Below are 17,749 nucleotides of genomic sequence, written 5' to 3'. Positions count from 1 at the left end.
AAACAAATTGTTGCTTACAGGAAAATACTCTTTCAAAATAAATGGAAGAGGCAAGTGGAAGGGGGAAAAGACAGATTCAGAGGTCAAGACAGTGCTGTTCTGAGACAAGCATGGGGACTGGTCTTGATAAATCAACCAGATTTTTATTTTCACTGAATCTCCGTTTGGGTATAGGTTAGACTACAATTACGGTGTGGAAATGTTAGGATTATTTTGCTCTTACTGTAGTACTGTAGCCTACTCCAGACCGGTCACGTTGTACAGCGCCATTATGGACTATTAGCAGGACAATGGACTCTTGCCAAGAAGGAGGGTATGGGGAGAATTGTATCGTAAAATGTATTTCTTAGTTAGGTTGGCTGTATCACAACCGGCCATGATTGGGAGTCTCTTAGGGCGGCACACAATTGGCCCAGCATTGTCCATGTTTGGCCGGTGTAGTCCGTCATTGTAAATAAGAATTTGTTCGTAACTGACTTGCATAAAGGTCACGTTGTACAGCGTTATATTTTCCTAACGGAAACCTGAGAGTTTTGTTTTTAGTTTTTCTTGGAATAGAAACACCATAATATTAATCAAATTAATTAAGCTACATTTCTTCAAATCAATCCCATATACTATGTTCTTACAAAAATGGTTTATGAGGCGACAGTGGGCTTTTGGTTTCTCTCCCTCTAAAAACAGAAATAAATAATTCTAAATAACAAACTGGCTTTATTTACAAATTAGTAAGAATGTCTCACCTCATGTTCAAGAATGGCCTTTTTCTCGCTCACTTTCGGTTATTTGAAAACAAAATAATCTCCAAAATATTGTTATTTAAAAAAAAAAAGCCATAGAAAGTTGGTTGCAATTTCAGTTTAATCCACCAGAAACGACAGAACAAATAATAAACAAATATTGTGGTTAAACTCAAATATACTAATTGATAAAAAAAAACGTTATCAATTGAAACCTTTAACAAGTGGAAGGGGGGAAAAGTATTATTATTATTAACCCTGTTTTTCACAAGCCTAGCAGGCTGTGAATTCTGAAAAAAAAAAATTTCTAGGAGGTGCTGTTAGCAGGACAATATATATTGGTCATATTATTCATGGCTCCCGAGTGGCGCAGTGGTCTAAGGCACTGCATCTCAGTGCAAGAGGTGTCACTACAGTTCCTGGTTTGAATCCAGGCTGTGTCACATCTGGCCATGTTTGGGAGTCCCATAGGGCAGTGCACAATTGGCCCAGTGTCATCCGGGTTAGGGGAGGGTTCGGCCGGCTGGGATGTCCTTTTCCAAAAAATAGGCACGGTGTGCTTTTGGTTTCTCTCCCTCTAAAAACAGAAATAAATATTTTGGCCTTTATAAATATTATTTTGGCCTTTATTCAGATTACAATTGCCCACTTTCGGGTTATTTGAAAATGAAATAATCTCCAAAATATCGTTATTTTTTTAAACAGAGCAATTATTATTATTATTATTATTAATTAATTTAGAATGATATAAAAGTGCCTTAGATATTCTCACAGATCAGATTTGCTCCAACGAAAAATGCCCCTTAGAGAATGGAGGATTCTAAATTAATATCTAAATGTAATTATTGGAGGAGAGTCACATCATTGATTATTTACATTTTTTAGATATACTGTAGGCCTACCATAGGCAACATGAGTCTCACTAGTGTTGAGTAATATGCTGTTAAAAGTGGTGTAGGTCTTATTTATTTAAAAAGCATATTGAAGTTAGAAGCAATTGGATTTGAAGCAATAGCCTACCTGCGTGTGGTCAACTATTTCAGCACCATTTCACACTGCTCTGAGACAAGCATAGGGACTGGTCTTGATAAATCAAAGAGATTTTATTTTCACTGAATCTCCTTTTGGGTATTGGTAAGACTACAATTAGGATGTGGAAATGTTATGCTCTTAGTACTGTATCTTACTCCCGACCGTCACGTTGTACAGTGCCATATTTTCATAATGGAAACCCTGAGGGGTTTGTTTTTCGTGGAATAGAAACACCATAATATTAATTAATCAAATTAATTAAGCTACATTTCTTAAAATCAATCCCTTAAAATCAATCCCATTCTTACAAAAAAAGGTTTTACATTTTCTAGTACAGCCAATATTGAAGACTATCAAATGATTCTCAAAGATGTCCTCTGGTGGTCAAAACTAACACTAACTAGCATTAATGGCAACAATGACGGACAATTAAATAACGTGCCATAGAATTCTGCGGCAGCCCGCAAGGTGTGATGCAGTATGACACAACTTTTATAGGAAGAATCACTGTATGATACGGTACAGGACAGTAGTTTTATTCATTAGAGCACAGTATGGTATAGTATAGTTTAAATTAGTAGAGTACAGTACAGTTTAGTTCAGAAGAGTGCAGTACAGTACACTCTATACTTTACTTTACTCTAATGTACTGTAATCTGCTGTTCTCTACTGTACTGTACTGTGCTGTCCAAACTTGTGAAACATAGATGTCTATATTTGGCCTAAATCAAGGCCGATCCTAATCGCACCCAAGAATATGTCCAGAAGACGTTGCCTGAAGTCAGTTGCTTAGTGGGTTGAATTGATGTGCCCAACAGCTGAAATAAATACACTTTCACTGGACTGTATTATGTTAAATTCCCACTGGAATTTATCAAAAAGTACATTGCTTCTCGGTGGAGGTATATCTATAATAATGTGAATCTTCCTCAGAAAAAACAGTCGCATAAACCTATGAAATAATAGCATACATTTATCTGGAGTCCAGACAATTGGTTTTGCTTCAGTTCTCACTATGGAATAGTCTTTTCTAGGTAAGGCTAGTAGTTAGTTAGGCTATTCATGAAATATGCAACGGAGAGCTGAATCCAGGACTCCAGATTCCACCTGCATGATGACAGTGACAGCTGCAGAGGGAAGGGAGCGCACAACTTAGCTGCCATAAGTAGCCTACTGTAAAACATCTTTATTGAGTACCACAGTATGAGTCATAATACCCATAAAACCTAGCGGTAAAACTCGGAAGTGGTTCCAATCGTTTTTTCACCATTCATTTTTTGCGTCTGGGATTTTTAACTACTTCATATAAGGTCTGTGTTTCGTGTAGGTTTACCCTGGAGTGACGTATTCATGACGTGCAAATCTCTCTCGGACAAGGTAACTTATATCAATATATTTGTCTGTAATTGTCCCACAAAAATGAAACACTAAATAGCCACTAATGTGGCTATCATACAGAACTACACATCCTGTCGCAAGCTTTGGCGTCATCCCTCAAAGCATATTTCACCATGTAGTAACCTGTCAAGTAGATATTATAGCCTTTTTAGTTTGATATCGTTTATTTCTTGTGTGTATTCTTGTTTAGAATTTTTCAAAATTACTTAGCTAGCTACCTTAAAAACATTTAATTACTAGAATTACCATCTGGCCTTTGTAGCAAACTAGCTAACCTTAGGTCTCTCCGTCGATCTGAACCCAGCTAGCACAGTGGATCTGGGCCACTTCCGGCTGAGAGTCGGGGCACTCGGCTGAGAGTCAGACTCGGCCGACGTCATGTGGCCCGAGTCTGGGCCACCCTCGGCAGTATTACCTACGGCTAGGATGCGGGGAATGAGCTCAGGCCGATTCTGGTGTAAGTTATCTGGCCCAGATGTATTACTAGGGGCTCGGGACGATTCCGGTGTGAGTTATCTGGCCCAAATGTATTACTTGGCCTCGAGCCGATTGTGGCTACTCTCTGGCAGATGATTACAAGGGCTGCTTTATATAATTAACATTTCATTACTTATTTATCTTTCCATATTTTCTCATTGTTTCCGTGATAAAAAAATGAAATTAACATTTCAATTAAATTGTTTATGAGTCCTGTTTAAGTAGTATTTTAGTATTTTGATACTTTGTGCAAGGCAAATTGATAAGCATTAAAAACTTTGTGGATGGGGCCTCCTGAGTGGTGCAGGGGTCTAAGACACTGCATCGCAGTGCAAACTGCATTTGATTCTAGGCCGAGTCCGACACCGGGCCAATTCAATCAGTTCCGGCCCCCCGGAAGAGGGACGTTTCTGGGCCGATTCCGCATTGCTAGTTGGGAAGCCAGCTGCAAGGATGGTTCTGTGCTTTGTACCGGATTGTAACCATGGCACTACTCCGATAAGCACATGTGCATTTTATTGTTTTCCGACCTCTGTAATCGAGAGGCGTTGCTGGAGCCTTGTCATAAGGTAAGCTCTGTTTGCTAGCTGCTAACAAGCTGTTTTGGTTAGGTCAATGATCTGTGATTAGCTAGGTGCTTAAGCAAATTTGCTAGATAACCACCGACTGTAGTAAAAAGAAAACCAGCATAGGCTAGCATAATGACTGTTGTGACCTTTTTATTGACAAGTATTTAGTGAGCTAGCCAGCTAGTTAATGTTAGCTCACAGTTTAGTAGTCACACTTTTTCACATGGTGACATGCTAGTTAGCGTTAGCTAACATTAGCTAGTTAACATTAACTCAACATTCATGTAATCAGACTTGCTAGCTAAATATTGCCTGGTGGGTTAGCTAGTTAGGCTCTTTGGTTGACCAGTTACCTACATTAGTGAAAATTGGCTAGCTCACAAATAAATGATTTTACCATTCAAAACACACTTACTAAATATGATACAATATTGTGTAAAACATTGAATTTGTAGATGCATCAAAACTGACTTTATGTCCCCTTTTCCCCATGTTTTAGACATGAGGCGTGACATGCGGAACATCAGGCTCACCCCACGACAAGCAGTGCATGATTAAAGCTACCCTCAGCAAGGAGATCTGCTTCAAGAGATGTACTCTCTCTCTCACTCTGGGGGTAAGACGTAATTTAACCTCTCTTGGGTATGTGGGACGTGACCGTCCCAGCTGCGGGACACACTATTCAACAGCCGTTGAAATAGCAGGGCGCCAAATTGAAAACAACAATCTCATAATTCAAATTTCTCACACATACAAATATTTTACACCATTTTAAAGATAATCTTCTCGTTAATCCAACCACATTGTCCGATTTCAAAAAGGCTTTACAGTATTAGCATTAGATTATGTTAGGACATCATCTTGACAAGAAAAACCACAGCCATTTTCCAAGCAAGGAGAGGTGTCACAAAAACCAGAAATACAGCTAAAATGAATCACTAACCTTTGATGATCTTCATCAGATGGCACTCATAGGACTTCATGTTACACAATACATGTATGTTTTGCTCGATAAAGTTAATATTTATATTTAAAAAAAAAACATTTTACATTGGCGTGTAATGTTCAGAAATGTTTTGCCTCCCAAAATCAAAAGAAGTTCTATTTACGTTCATAGAAATATGTCAAACGATGTATAGCATCAATCTTTAGGATGTTTTTAACATAAATCTTCAGTAATATTCCAACCGGACAATTCCAATGTCTTCAGAAAAGAAAAGGAACACAGCTCACACCCACGTGAGCACGCGCCTCTGAGCTCATGTCATTTCCTCACTTATCTACTTCTAGGCCCTCTTGTTCGCTCCATATTCACAGTAGAAGCATGAAACAATGTTCTAAAGGCTGTTGACATCTAGTGAAAGCCTTAGGAAGTGCAAAATGAACCCTAAGTCACTGTGTACTGGATAGGGAATCACTTGAAAAACTACAAGCCTCAGATTTCCACACTTCCTGTTTGCATTTTTCTCAGGTTTTTGCCTGCCATATGAGTTCTGTTATACTCACAGACATCATTCAAACAGTTTTAGAAACTTCTGAGTGTTTTCTATACAAATCGACTAATAATATGCATATCCTACCTTCTGAGCCTGAGTAGCAGGCAGTTTAATTTGGGCACGCCTTTCATCCGGATGTCAAAATACTGCCCCCTCCCCTAGAGAATTTAAACATCACAGATATAAATTCCCATTGTGCCCATGATAAAATGCAATGTGAATTGTGTTGTACTACTGAATGAAACTGTGAGGCGATGCACTCAGACCAGCCTTTGTGATTGAACTTACGTTAACGACATTACTTTAGTTGGCTGCTTTGAGCAAAACTTTAATGTAATGCAACCTATTCTAGGAGCCTATTGTTTGTGTAGCTATGATCTTTATTCATTGTTCGCTTGTTTTTCAACAATGTCAGGTACAGGCAGGGATGACTGGGGCCTTCAAAAATTAAGACACAGGGGGTAAGAAATAATTTGAACATCATAGATAACTTTATCATGGGCACAGTGGGAATTTAACTACATTACTTTAGGTGGCTGCTTTGAGCAAAATGTGTATGTAATATAACCTATTCTGGGAGCCTAGTGTGTGTGCGTGTGTGTGTACATGAAATATGTGGAATATGTTTTGGACCATTGGCTTCCCTGAAATTGGGTACTGACAGGAGGAGCAATACGAGTCTGTCAGAGGTTGTCACACTGGATGGGGATGGTGAGAGAGGCTTTGGTGGTCCACACAATGAAGAAGCAGGTGTCCCTTCAAGTGATGTGGAGCTGACCTTGGACCTGATGCCAGTAAGGATGTCAAAAATTTGCTATATGAATAAAGTTTGATTTGATTGATGAATTTACAGCTGTAGAATATTTAATAAATGAATGTTCACATGTCTAGTGTTTTTTTTATTTTATTAATTGATAATTTGGGATTTTATCACTTGAAATATCAATTATATAGTGGGAAGGATCATATAAATCAAGACAGTGTATATGCATGTACCACTCCGAATAAATAAACACTTTGCCTCTGAAGATTTGTCTCTGGTCATGAAACTACAATACTGGCTGGATGTCTAAACAAAGTCAATTCTGAATGTCAATAGATTTTTAGATTTATTCTCCTCAATGACAACATACTACAACTGAGTTATCACTCATCTAAGTCTGATATCCGGGGTAATCTGGTTAATGATTATATCATTGATTAAGTGGCTTTTTACTTGTAGAATGTTGACAGCTGTATAGAACATTGTATTGCTAAAATGCTCAAACTTAATATCTAAACTCACCAACACAGGATAAACTTTCCCTCATGCTGGCCCTGACCAAACCGGAGTTCATGGATTGGACACGGCCTCTGATTGCACTGGTGAACGGCAGCTGTCAGTGTTGGCTAGAGATGACGTGAAGGAGCTTCCTGCAGGAATTTGTAGTTTTGCTGAGGTCTTCTCTCTTACACTAAACACAGACCTAATATGAAGTAGTTCTAAAATCCCAGATGCAAAAATGAATGGAGAAAAAACGATTGGAACCGTTACCAGGTTTTACTGCTAGGTTTTATGGGTATTATGAAGCGTCCATTGTGCCGGACTATATGCCTACAGTAATAGAACACTTTAACACCAACGTAATTAGCCAGTTCACCGGTGATACAAGTCAGTATTTGACGTCCATCCATGTCTGAGGTCGTGAGTTGACGTGAAAACCGGCCACTAGGGGCAAAAATGAGCAATGTTACCTTCAAGTTGGTTTTGGTTTTGCTAGGATGTTGATAGGGAAGACGGTTGGGCATCAGTATCTGCCTTTGATTCCAAAGGTTGCAAATTCAAATCCAGCAATAGAAAGTTATTTTTATATTTTAAGCCTATCCCAAACCTTAACCATTTGGAGTTAATGCCTAACCTTGAACATTTTGAGTTATTGCCTAAAATTAAACATTTACAAATTTTACATTTGGAAAAATGTAAATTTTTGATGTTTGAGAAACATGGATGAACGTCTAATTCTGACGTGAGACTGTGAGAGCTGGTTGGACGTAATAGCCTACTTAAAAGCCTTCTTACATGGCTGATGTTGATAGATCTCTTCTAGAAAAGTAGGCTATCTGTTCAGTGGCAGCAGCACCAGTGAAGTTCTAGCTAGGCAATTGGATGGGTTTAACAGATCATTTCTGTCATGATCCCCCCCTATCCCCAGTGAAAGTTGCACCCCTGTTTTTGTTACATCCCAGTAGGCATACGATGTGATAAAGACATTTTATTTTTTAATCTGGTCGGGACGTCTTATAACCAGATTACAACCATATTAAGATATATTAGTTAGTCTTTTTGACATTGGTTGATATCTGATATTTGGTTGATATCAGTTTTTTGGTTGAAATCTGATTGAGCTACTGACCAGTTATCTAAGTGCTAATCAATTAAAAGATGCCAATCTATATAAACATGTGCATAGTGTTTGTTGGCAATGCGCCCATTGCATGTAAGACAATAAAACCATTACAATAATACAAATTGGAGTAATGCTCTTTTTTCAGCAGGGTTTGCATGATTCAGTTTAGCACACTTGGCAAACAACACCTGGCAGAGCGCACCAAAGCGGTTTAGGGTCTTGTGGCAGGCATACTGTACCCAGTCAACACGCTGGACGCGGGCCTATTTTTTGGGAACTCAGTCGGGATCTCAACTTACTATTAAGAATAATACTACTAGAATGCATCAGGTGCAATTTTCGAAGTTTGGTTGTGCATTAGCAGTTTTTCTCTTGTTATGTCAGTCACTGACAGTGATTCAATTAGCCATGTCAGCTAACAATTTTTGATTAGTAGTCTAGTAATCATGGTGGAATACCGACCGGGCACGTGCCCAGGGGCCCTGACCTCCAGTGGCCCCCCCCATTGATTTCGTTAGTCACTGTCACTCAGATATCATATAAACATGGCATAAGTCATTACAAAATGGGTAGAATTGCAGGAAATTAAATGTAAAGGTGCAATTAGGTACCTTACTGTGATTGTTTTCAATTAAAAGAATTCAAAAATAAACAAATAACACTTCTTAGCAAAGAGCAATTTCTCTGTCTGGGAGTGGTCTGAGTGGGCAGGGGAAAACAGATAATTAGCTGTTATTGCAGAAAGGTTTGGAACTCTCTTATTGGTCTATTAATTACTTTACCGCATGGTGATGTCACCACGGAAGGCCAAAACTCCATCACTCCAAAACAGGATGACATTTTAGGTGGCCTTTTCAAACAGCTTTTACACTAAAATGGCATTATCATGTTCACAATTTCACAGTATTATTCTAACCTAAATAGTTTTTGACTGCACTGGACCTTTAAAACTGCAACATTCTCTACGCCCCACGGCAAAATGTGTAGAATTGCAGGAAATGTATTTTAAAACATGATATTTTCGCTGTTTAACAAGTTTTGTTTAGCTAATAAAATGAAAACATTAATTCGAACAACTTTTGGGTACCTTGTTAACCTTACAACATGAAATCCATGACTTAAACATTGCTATGTTTCGGAAATTTACATTTAGTCATTTGGAAATGGCAAAGAAAACGTGTAATCTTTTTGATACATTAAAGTTACTTACCTGACAGATCAGGAAGTCAGCTAATTTCCACTCCATTCATATGCAAATCCTTTTGATTCGTACATTGGCTTGTCTGGCTGTCATGTTTTTATTTTAACTTCTTATGGCTTGAATCCCGTTAGCGGGATCGATATGACAACAGCCAGTGAAAGTGCAGGGCGCCAAATTCAAAACAACAAAAATCTCAATTAAAATTCCTCAAACATACAAGTATTATACACCATTTTAAAGCTTTACTTCTTGTTAATCCAGCCACATGATGTGGCTGATGATGTCTGATTTTAAAAAGGCTTTAGGGCGAAAGCAAACCATATGATTATGTTAGGTCAGTGCCTATACACAAAAAAACACAGCCATTTTCCAGCCAAAGAGAGGAGTCACAAAAAGCAGAAATAGAGATAGAAAAAATCACTAACCTTTGATGATCTTCATCAGATGACACTCATAGGACTTCATGTTACACAATACATGTATGTTTTGTTCGATAAAGTTCATATTTATATCCAAAAATCTCAGTTTACATTGGCGCGTTATGTTCAGTAATGTTTTTCCTCCAAAACATCCGGTGATTTTGCAGAGAGCCACATTAATTTACAGAAATACTCATCATAAATGTTGATGAAAATACAAGTGCTATGCATGGAACTTTAGATAAACTTCTCCTTAATGGAACCGCTGTGTCAGATTTCAAAAAAGCTTTACCGAAAAAGCAATAATCTGAGTACGGCGCGCAGACACAAAAACATACATCCGACATGTTGGAGTCAACAATAGTCAGAAATAGCATTATAAATATTCACTTACCTTTGATGATCTTCATCAGAATGTACTCCCAGGAATCCCCGTTCCACAAAAAATGTTTGTTTTGTTCGATAAAGTCCATCCTTTATGTCCAAATACCTCCTTTTTGTTCGCGCCTTCAGTTCACAAATCCAAATTCACGACGCGCAGGTCAGATAAACTCAAATTCAATTACAGTTCGTAGAAACATGTAAAACGAGGTATAGAATCAATCTTTAGGATGTTTTTATCATAAATCCGCAATAAAGTTTCAACCGGAGAAATCCTTTGTCTTCAGAAATGCAATGGAACTGAGCAACCTCTCACGTGAGCGTGCATGGCTGAGGCTCATGCCCTGCTGGCAGTCATCTGACTCCAGGAGCTCTTCTTAATCCCCACTTCACAGTAGAAGCCTCAAACAAGGTTCTAAAGACTGTTGACATCTAGTGGAAGCCTTAGGAAGTGCAAAATGACCCCACAGACACTGTAGTTTGGATAGGCAATCACTTGAAACACTACAAACCACTTCCTGTTTGGATTTTTTCTCAGGTTTTTGCCTGCCATATGAGTTCTGTTATACTCACAGACATCATTCAAACAGTTTTAGAAACTTCAGAGTGTTTTCTATCCAAATCTACTAATAATATGCACATCTTAGTTTCTAGGAGTGAGTAGCAGGCAGTTTACTCTGGGCACGTCAGTCATCCAAGCTACTCAATACTGCCGCCATCCATAAGAAGTTTTAACCTGTCCTTCCCTTATCTACACTGAAATAATATAATTTCAGTAGTCCTCTATTATGATCATTTTTTCCTGTCTGGCATAGCTCATTATTAGACCCTTGTGGTTGAATATATATGTATCTGTTGTAGGTTCTAGGCTACAACAATGAATAATGTGGAACAAATAAATACCATCAAAGGATACTTTACAACTTACAATAATGAACTCCTTGTGAAACAGCTGTGAAAACCAACCTGGCAATATTTAAGATATTTAATACATAAACTTTGATTGTTTTTGGTGCAGTTGTGTCATTAATATTTTTTCACTGATTTGTTGTGCACTCACATGGCAATCATAGACTAAAATACTGAATTCTGCTGTGTGGAATATAGAGAAGGTGGTTGTTGTGTTGGTGGGAGGTTCTGCCTGTCACTTGTTCTCAACAGGCAGTCAGTCTCAGAAGGGGGACTTGAGGGAGACTGCAAAGTCCAGGCACTGCTGCTCTCTTTGTTCTGAGTGTTTGCAGTGCTAGTGTTTTTAGTTAATCTGTGTATCTCACATTTTATGTGCCCAGTATGATAGTTTTCTTGCTCTTTCTTAGCAAATAATGACAACAACAGTAGCTGTAGATGATGCAATGAAAAGTTGGAGGGTGGTTGGTAATGGAGGACATCAGGTGGATTCACATCTGGGTGTTGGGCAGAACCCCTAGGTCCTGGAGAACAGGAGCAGAGTTAAAGGGAACAGGGTAGGAAACAGATACGTAAACAAGAAAACACACAGGTTACACTTTACTGTGAGAAAATTTGATGGATTAGTGCAGTGTTATAAGTGGGAGATATGTACTTTTCAACACATTTGGAAGGTATAGCCTACCTCAAGTTGATCCCCCTCCGACTCAGAGCACAGAGAATCAGACTGATCCAAACTCACTGGTTCTGGTGGATGGGTTACTTCCTGGGGGGCTCGGACAGTCGATGGTCCTAAAGTAATTTAGAGAGGTAAATTGAAGAGGTACATTTTTATAAGCTTAACATAACTACCATTTCTTGCTTTCTCAAATGTCAACCAAAGCTTAACATACTTTATCTATTGGGCTTCACCGAAGTGTAGGGCGTCAGTGCTTCCAGTGGTCGACCATCCAACTGCTCCAAGTCAAGATTGTTGACTTCCACCAAGGTAACCCTAGGAAGACAAAGAGAAAAATATCAGTGTTAGGGAAACTAAAACTAGCTTCAGGTTATTTTGTTTGCAAATGCAAATAGTTATTATCAAGATTTTTTATATTCACTTTAACAGATGGTGACCTCAGCTAGGAGAGAGAAAGCAGCAAGGTTTCCCAGGTCTCGCTTTCCTTTCGTCCTTCTTCCAAACCATTAATTCGCTCGGATGTCGTAGCACTTGGTCCCCTTCTTGATTCTGCTCCGGTAGCTCTCCTTTTGTTTCTCCTGCTCCTTGTCCATGTTCAGTCTCACCTTGATTGATGACAGGAATACATGCAATTATATTTCATGTTACAAATACATTTCTTACATATCTCTTGGAGGGCAAGAAAATAAATGAACAGCGGGCAATCATTTTTACCTGGTCAAAAACCTCCACATCCTTCTCAGTCCGTGCCTGAAGGTAGTACTCGAAGGTGTTCTGATCTTGTTCTGATCAACAACACTAAGTCAATAACAAATTTAAAAGACTACAGTATATGCAATAATTGTATATACAATCGCATTGTTTGCCTCAGTCAACAGCTGCGGCTCCCGTCCGTACTCGGCCTGGATGCTGCTGTTGTGTACAAAGAGAATTACCTTCAGGTTGTTCTCCCACCCTTCCTGGTACCAATCAAGGGACTTGCCATTGGCAGTCTTGGGGGTCTGATTGGTCCATTCACCAAATCTGGAGGAGGGGGTAGAAAATCGATATCTATTAACAATGTAAGATATTGAAATATGGCTGATTATGTACCATGGAAAAACATAAACATTGTAAAAAATAAATAAAACAAACCATTGGTGACAGAATAACCTATAACATCCGTACCTTGTTCCAGCATTAGAGAGATTACTTTATTCTTACCTGTATCTGTGTCATACCGTATGCATATTTTCATATTTGTAAGGATACTGACACACACATTCTATAATATTGAACTCTGCTGTGGTCAAATAAAGAAACCATTACAACATTTTAATTGGGACACTTACCGATCATGTGCCATGGTGAAACAACTTTGATGGGCTTCAGCCAGTCTTCACCCTCTCAAGCTTCTGGCAGGCTAGACAGGGTACTGACCTTTAAAACCTCTTAAGGACCATACCCTTTTTTTCAATTTTCGCCTAAAATGACAAATCTAACTGCCTGTAGCTCAGGACCTGAAGCAAGGATATGCATATTCTTGATACGATTTGAAAGGAAACACTTTGAAGTTTGTGGAAATGTGAAATTAATGTAGGAGAATATAACACATTAGATCTGGTAAAAGATAATACAAAGAAAAAAACATGCATTTCTTTTTGTTGTTTTTTGTTCCATCAACTTTTGAAATGCAAGAGAAAAGCCACAATGTATTATTCCAGTTTAGGAGCAATTTAGATGTTGGCCACTAGATGGCAGCAGTGTATGTGCAACGTTTCAGACTGATCCAATGAACCATTGTATTTCTGTTCAAAATGTTGTATGAAGTCTGCCCAAATGTGCCTAATTGGTTTATTGATACATTTTCAAGTTCATAACTGTGCACTCTCCTCAAACAATAGCATGGTATTCTTTCACTGTAATGGCTACTGTAAATTGGACAGTGCAGTTAGATTAACAGGAATTTAAGCTTTCTGCCCATATCAGATATGTCTATGTCCTGGGAAATGTTCTTGTTACTTGCTTATCACTAATGTTAATGCTAATCACATTAGCTCAACCGTCCCGTGTGTGGGGGGGGGGGGGGGGCTGGGTCACCGATCCCATAGAGGTTCAATTATTTATTCCTATTTAACAATATGGACTTATATAAAGACAAACACATGGTAAAGAAAGTGTTATCTTTCCAGTCGTTTCAGCCCTCTGAAGCAGCAGGTAGTAGGCAGGTTGTCACAGTCCAAAACACCGTCCTTGGAGAGCAATTCTGAGGTAATCATTTTGCGCGGACTGAGCGATCATTTTTTTTGTGAAATAGAACTAGAACTGCCCGCATCCTCCTTACTTTGCAACAGCTATGAGGTAAAATAGAGCCAAGCAACCAGCATAGCAACGGACACTTTGGTTCATTATGTAATCCGGTCAGAATGTTGCAAGTTCTAGCAACAGCCCTAGCAACAGAAGCTAGAACTCATTGAATCCCATTGTGACTTAGAGGGGGACACTATTTGGCATGACAGGCCCCCCAACCAAATCTCACTTAGGGCCCCTTAAAGGCTAGAGCCGGCCCTGTCTGGCTGTTTAACTTTTTCAGGAGTAGGGCCACTTGAGGTTTTTATTCGGCAGGTGATGAAATACCAATTTCAAAAAACAAATGAATTTGATATATTTCACCTCCAAGTCATCGAATTTGCTAGGTCAATAAAAGCTAAAATCTGCGACAGTCTCTGAGGTCCTATAGCGATCAGAGATGGTCCCTAATTTAGAGAGTCTCCGATGCTATAAATGCTTTTGCTTTTACTACAGGCTATGGCAGTGTTTTTCGTAGTTGCAGTCCACCCAATTGCAAAGTGCACATTCACTTCCATAACATTTGTTCTAGGCTACCAGCATGTAAGATAAACATGCACAATAAAACTGCAGTACAATGAAATAATGGTTGTTTAGTTAATGGTATCTGGTAGCTTGCTGTGTGTGTTTGCTTCTAATGGTAATCTTTCGTCTGTGTTAGCTAATTGCACTGTTTATTGTGCTGCACATCTTCTGTTCCACTGAATGCTTGTTTGATGTTCTATTATGACTAGCTCAATTTGTTTTGAGAATCGCATGTATTTCCATCAATAATTATTACACCTGAATTTTACCTTAAAATATTACCATTATATTTTCGCTTAAAGCTTTTAAGCAACTAACAATGTGTGTAGTAATTGTATTTTTATTTCAGTAGCTAAATAAAGGAGGTAGACATATCAGCTCCAGCTAAAACTTGGATTGGAATCTGTTCTTCACACGGAGCAATTAGATCTCTGTGTGCAGGCAGCCTGCTTGTTCAAGTGCACCGGTCAAAATACCATACAACAGTTTGGACAGAGCGCCCAGTTGGCTACACAACAACAGTGCTGGAAAACAATGACAATTTCTCTAAACTTCGAAAAGATTTGACTGCTAAGTGGTAGTCCCTGTTCTCCTTCATTCTTGTTTTACTTTTGTACGTAAAGCGGTGGTTTGTTGTGGAGAAGAACGTCAAGGAAAATTTTCTAGCTAGCTAACGTTAGCTGGCTAATTTTAGCTAGCTAACGTTAGCTCACTGGCTAATCCTCCATGGACCTAGTACGTTTTCAATTTTACCTGTTGTAGCCATTGGTTGTAGCTAGCTAGCTAGCTAACGTTTTGAAATGTTGATATCTGTTTAGTTAATGACAGTAAATGTATGTGTGTGTGTGAGAGAGAGAAAGATGGCTGGATGGAGAGAAAAACATTGATTCATTGATTTAGATTTATTAGTTTTGTGTGTAAATGAGCGAGAGAGAGAGATGGTTGGATCCTTATATTTGTGTGTATTTGACAATCCAATACATTTTGCCTGTCACTGCTCCCCATCAACATTCATTCAACATTCATTCTAACATTACAACTCTCAACTGCTTTTTTCAATTTTTGATTCTTTTTTTTTCAGGGATCTTCTATGATGGAAGATTGGAGGAGGGAACAAACGGAAGGAGTACAGTAGTTATCCAGCCTGCTGACTAAGAAATGTAAATAGCCTATATTTTGCTGTCTATATCTCTCCGAATGTCAGCCTGACTGCCAGATTGCTGAGGGGCAACGCAGTCAATGTCCTTGCTATGCTAAGTCTGACTTAGTGAAGACCTTAGGTAATGGTTAATCATGATTTATTTCTTTCCTTACAGTTCTTGAAACATGTCAATGACCTCAAGCATGGCCTCAATAGCAGTACTTGGCCAAGTTACCAGTGACCTATTCCGCCACATCGCAGGGAAAGGAGAGAGCAGAAACACCCCTCCTTAAATCCATAGTCATTGACTAAGTTTAGTGTGCAAAATGGGTTTTTTTCTTCAGTTTGATCCTCTGATCTTCAATGTGTATTGATTCCTTCTAACCAGCTTTGTAAGAGCTAGGTTTGTACAAGCTATGCTGATGATCATTAAATGTTTTTTCTCTGCATCAGGTCTCACTGAGACTGGATTCCCCAAGATACATGATATTCAGCTGCCCATGATTGCCTGATCTTACACTCTTAGCACCTTTCTTGCTATCTAGAACCTAAAAAGGTTAATCCACTGTCCGCATAGGAGAACCCTTTGAAGAACCCTTTTTGGTTCCATGTAGAACCCTTTTGGTTCCGGGTAGAACTATGGGGACAGCCGAAAAACCATTTTGGAACCATTTTTTCTAAGAGTGTAGTGTAACTAGATCCAATTGAAACAGCACCGCTTTAAATAATATGTTTGTAAAGAAAATAAAATCCTATTTTAACTCAACTTTTTTTCGGGTGGAAAACCCATTCAACAGACACCTCCCTTGGTGAATCATGCGAAGTTTCTTCCATTTCTCTCTTGCTCATTCTCCATGTCCCTCACTCAAACACATGTGCAGTCGCAGAGAAGAGGAATAGATTTGACAAAAACACAGTTTTCTAACAATGTTTGTTGCAGGAATGATATGACAGACACTTTTAAAATATATAATTTTATTGTCTCTTTATTTCCTCTATACACATACTTACATTTTTGCATTTACTTTTCTTTTAAGACTGCCAAGCTGTCCTCAATTGGAGGAACCTCTGTCCGGGTCAATCTCCTCAGGATTCTGGACGGTGCTGATTATAAAAAGGTTGTTTGAATATTACCACATTTATTAGGATTAAGCAAAACTTTACCATTTAGAGATGAATAAAAAAAAATGTCATTATCCAACTACTGTCTAATTTTGATATCCTCTTTCTTAAAATGTTTGAGATTGATGACCAATTAGTTAATGTCCCACTGTAATATAAGGGACAGAGGAGCAAACATGTCTTTGCATGCCTTTACTCGTGTGCTCCGTTGTAGTTGGTAAGTAAATCTGAGCAGTTGAGACATTTGACATAGACCATGAGACATTTTTAGTATTTTCTGGCTGTCAAAGATATGTTACTGTTCTGTTGTGTCCTGCATGCCCACATTATGCCAATTGTTCATTTATTTTCTTCTCTTTTTATTCTTCCAGTATGTGTCATGAAAAGCCAGAAAACTAATTAGAATAATACCCAGCAGTCTGATTTGCAAGTGTTCATTTTTACATTTTGGTTATTTAGCTTGTCCAGAATGACTTACAGTCAGGGCATTAAACTAAGGTTGATCAAAAAAGAAAAATATCACAGTCAAAGCAACTAAAACGTTTCTGTAACCGTTACTGAGAATTTTGTTGTAGTTAAATGGGCTACTTGCAATTTTATTTTAGTATTACAAAATACATTAATGAAATGAAATACAAATGACAAACTAGGGTATTGAAACTATTGAAATACCTTCATCAAATACATCCCAGCGGGCAAAACCTGGTTGAACAGACATCAGAATGACTTCTTATTCTGGTCACAAACTAGTTGAAAAATAACTTTTTGTTTTATCTGCAACATAGAGAATGTTGTTTTAGTTAAGGACACATTGGTCTTCAAGGCCTTTTGTGTTTGTAACAAGATACCTTTTGATGCATCTCTGCTCATTTCTGGCAAGTGCAAAGTATGTTACTGCAAAATTCACAGTAACTTACCACCAGCTTGCTGTTACTGTAATATCAGAGC

At 38.5% G+C, this 17,749-nt stretch overlaps 2 long non-coding RNA genes across 2 annotated transcripts; one reads left to right on the top strand and one right to left on the bottom strand.

Moving 5' to 3' along the window:
* Nucleotides 1-11,375: 11,375 nt before the first annotated feature.
* Nucleotides 11,376-12,030, bottom strand: LOC106584043 (uncharacterized). Its single transcript, XR_001323679.3, has 3 exons — nt 11,900-12,030; nt 11,692-11,798; nt 11,376-11,530 (listed from the first exon to the last, which is right to left on the bottom strand). It is a non-coding gene; the product is annotated as an uncharacterized LOC106584043 (long non-coding RNA).
* Nucleotides 12,031-14,953: 2,923 nt separating this feature from the next.
* Nucleotides 14,954-17,211, top strand: LOC106584042 (uncharacterized). The gene is made up of 3 exons (XR_001323678.3): nt 14,954-15,273; nt 15,620-15,698; nt 15,855-17,211. It is a non-coding gene; the product is annotated as an uncharacterized LOC106584042 (long non-coding RNA).
* The last annotated feature ends 538 nt before the right edge of the window (nt 17,212-17,749 follow it).

This window comes from Salmo salar, chromosome 23 (assembly GCF_965601325.2).
Source record: "Salmo salar chromosome 23, fSalSal1, whole genome shotgun sequence".
In the NCBI taxonomy this organism is placed as follows: domain Eukaryota; kingdom Metazoa; phylum Chordata; class Actinopteri; order Salmoniformes; family Salmonidae; genus Salmo; species Salmo salar.
This window is presented reverse-complemented; position numbering and strand designations above follow the sequence as displayed.